At 41.4% G+C, this 3,702-nt stretch overlaps 1 protein-coding gene and 1 long non-coding RNA gene across 2 annotated transcripts in view; one reads left to right on the top strand and one right to left on the bottom strand.

The window, feature by feature from the left end:
- Snx12 (sorting nexin 12) overlaps positions 1-3,702 on the top strand; it is a 124,447-nt gene that overhangs the window by 99,955 nt on the left and 20,790 nt on the right. The window lies entirely within an intron of this gene.
- Positions 3,301-3,702, bottom strand: part of LOC116087158 — a 13,151-nt gene continuing 12,749 nt past the window's right edge. The window contains exon 3 of the long non-coding RNA XR_004117274.1: positions 3,301-3,351. This is a non-coding gene — a long non-coding RNA (uncharacterized LOC116087158). The remainder of the gene's footprint in view (positions 3,352-3,702) is intronic.

Raw genomic sequence — 3,702 nt, 5'->3', positions numbered from 1 at the left:
CAGCACTCAGAATAATGAGGAAGGAATACTTGGAGTTCAAAACCAGCCTGGGTGACTAAGAAAGACCCTAACTAACAAGCCAACAATAGATAGATAGATAGATGGATGGATGAAAGAAAGGAGAGCAGGAAAGAAGAAAGAAGACATTTAGGGAGCCAGCCAGCCAGCCAGCCAGCCATGGTACTTGATACAGTTTCATCTTTTTTTATGTTTGGATAGCTATTTGTTCACTTAGTCTCTCCCTGAATAGGAAGTTTAATGAAGATGGTTGCACAACAGATCAGGGATTGTGCCGAGTAACTTTTCTTTTCAAGGGAAGCTGCCTTTGGGCAGGAGCTCCCCTGTTCTTAACATTTCTTCCCTACCCCCTCCTCCTAAGGTCCCAAGAACAGACTGAGGTATGATTCTTCCACAGTTCACTCTGGGAACCAGTGAGTGCGTTGGGGTTTCTTCCATAGGGGAGAGATTACTTGCAGGAATGTGGGAGCTCCTTTGGCCCAAAGGAAGAAACTCCAACACGGTCACCTAGCAGGGATGATTGCTTTCCCATAGCCTCGTAGTCATAGTTGTACTCCACCTACCTCCTCTAGCCCATCCCCCAAGACCTAGAGACCACATGCAATAAGGATAGAACTGCATAGAGCTGGTTGGAAGGAACACCTGGACTGAGGTGAGGGTCCCATGATACATGCTACCAACCCTATCCTTCTATAAGGGAAGTTAAACAGTCAACTGGACCAGATGTAATAACCTTTTGAGAGCAGGCCCAACAGAACTCCTGAAGTGTGGTGGCAATGTAGGTAGTACCATACAATACCTCCAAATGGGCACATTTTAAACAATTCATTAGCTATGGGACATCAACACCTGCATTACATTAGCTTTTCCCAGATATCTCCAGCTGGTTTTAATTGTATTTTTTTAAAAAGATTTATTTATTATTATAAATAAGTACACTGTAGCTGTCTTCAGACGCATCAGAAGAGGGCGTCAGATCTCATTACAGATGGTTGTGAGCCACTATGTGGTTGCTGGGATTTGAACTCAGGACCTTTGGAAGAGTAGTCGGTGCTCTTACCCACTGAGCCATCTCACCAGCCCCCTACTTCTATTTTTTTAAAACATAGTCTTGTTATATAGCCCAGGCAGGCCACAACTTGGGGGCCTTCTGCCTTAGCCTCCTGAGTATGTGCCACCATGTCCAGCTTGTTTTGTTTGCCTTTTAAAAAACCCTAGGAAGAGCTGGGCAATGGTGGCGCACGCCTTTAGTCCCAGCACTTGGGAGGCAGAGGCAGGTGGATTTCTGAGTTCGAGGCCAGCCTGGTCTACAGAGTGAGTTCCAGGACAGCCAGGGCTACAGAGAAACCCTGTCTCGAAAAACCAAAAACCAAACCAAACCAAACCAAAACAAAAAAACCCCTAGGAAGTAATAATTTGGTCCACTATGTGAAATATGTGGATATTAGGGGAGGGGCATAACAGAGAGCCAATATGAGCATTTGTTTCATGGGCAGGATTTCAATCCACTTCCTGGTTTCCAGACTCCCTTATTTCAACCTTGAGTACTTGCCAGCTCTGAAATGGCAGCCTCTCTGGGATTTTTCCAGACACTCTGTCCCATTCCATTTTGTTTCATCAGCTGATGTTATTTCCAATCTTCCAGAAGTTTGTTAAGTCCATTTTCTTCTTAAAAGCTTACTTATTCCTTTATTAACATTTTAATAGGATGCCCAAGGAGACTTAGATAAGCACATTCCTTCAGTCCAGCATCTTCAATTAGAACTCTTGCATCTTTATAAAAGTGTAAGGGTAGATTTTTGCATGGATGTACTATAGTTTATCAAATGTCCAAGCGATAGATATTTGGGTTATATCCAGTTCTTCATTTTGGTTTTTTGAGACAGGGTTTCTCTCTGTAGCCCCGGCTGTCCTGGTACTCACTCTGTAGACTAGGCTGGCCTCGAACTTGAAAATCCGCCTGCCTCTGCCTCCCAAGTGCTAGGATTAAAGGCGTGCGCCACCACCGCCCGGCCAAGTTCTTCACTTTTTTAAGCAATACTGGACTGGACCTCTTTTGTACATAAATCTTTGGGTACCTGAGCAAATATTTTTTTGTAGGATGGATGCATAGTAAGAAAAGTGTGGATCTTTACTATATTATTTTAGTCTTTAATGTAGTAACACACATTATAAAGAAGTGAATTTAGCATGTAACATTTCTCAAATTAGTCTGACTAGAATCTAATACCTTCCATATAGTGAATGCTTAGCAAATGCTTGTTGAATCATGTGTTAATGACTAATAAATTAGAATTTTTCATGGTATGGTAGTCAGATAGGTGTGGTATAAGGCATAGTTTTGGGGCTGGAGAAACAATCAGCAGTTGGGAGGATTAGCTGCTTCCACAGAGGAATTGGGTTAGATTCTTAGCACTGTTATGATGACTCGCAAACACTTGTAACTCCAAACCCAGGGGCTTCCAATGCCTTCTTCTGGAGCCCTCCCTCAGGCACTGCCTGCTCATTGTGTATAGACAAACAGGTAGGCAAACCACCTCCACACATAATTTCTTAACAAGGAAAAATGTGGTCTTACAGTATTTAATCTAATTTGGAGTAATAACGAGAAAGTACATCCTCATGCATGTACTATTACAAAAGAACAAGTTACTGTCAACTAGATGATCACACTAGACAATTTTACCACTTAGAATTTATACTTTATAAGTCTTGAAGGTTTTCTTACTTAAAACAATTATTGATACTGTATGTGTTCATGCTGTGCACATGTGGGTAGGTTTGACATAGCATATATATGGACGCCAGCTGATGACAATTAGTTTTCTCCTTCTGTCAGGCCACAAGACATGCATGGTAAGTGCCTTTTCCTACCTAAATTGTTGGCCCAAATATTTTCTTTTCTTTTCTTTTCTTTTCTAGTATTTGTTTATTTTATGTGTATGAGTGTTTTGCCTACATGTATATCTATGCATCAAATGGCCCAAGGAGGCCAGAAGTGGGCATACTCCTGGGACCAGAGTTACAGGTGGTTGTGAGGTAGGTACTATGTTGGTCCTGGGCATCTAACCTAGGTCCTTTGGAAAAACACCCAGTACTCTTAACTGTTGAGCCATCTCTCCAGATTTTCATTAAGACTCTCTTAGAAATGGATATATATGTGTATATTATATACACAGATATTTGTTGTTCATAGTTTTGTTGTTTGAGTCAGGATCTCATGTAGTCCAGATGGGGTTGGACCCCCAACAATCCTCTTGCCTGTACCTCTTGAGTGAAGATGTGAGTGCTACTGTGCCCATCTTGGAAGCAGACATCGAAGGCATGTCATTCCTGTGTGTCACAGAAAGCAGTAACATGAAATAAATTGGCTAAGGTGTTAATGCAGTTTCTTTATACTTGAAATCTGATACCTTGAATTACTATTGTACTCTGTCACTGTAAAGCATTCGTTGCAATTAAGAACATGAATGATTTTCTAGGGAAAATTGAAAAAAAAATAAACCCAAGCGTCTCATGGCTTTCTTTCATAGCCTCATATTCATTATGGTTTAATACTGTTGCTTTCTGTGTCTTACCAGAAGGTGTCAGGCAATGACAACTGCTGCCTGGTCAGCAGAAATGCTAAGATTCCAGTAACTGTCTGATGTGTTTGTTTCAGAAAATTCAAAAAACACGAACAAA

This window comes from Mastomys coucha, chromosome X (genome assembly GCF_008632895.1).
Source record: "Mastomys coucha isolate ucsf_1 chromosome X, UCSF_Mcou_1, whole genome shotgun sequence".
NCBI lineage: Eukaryota > Metazoa > Chordata > Mammalia > Rodentia > Muridae > Mastomys > Mastomys coucha.
The sequence above is the reverse complement of the archived record's forward strand: the minus strand, read 5'-3'. Positions and strand labels throughout refer to the sequence as shown.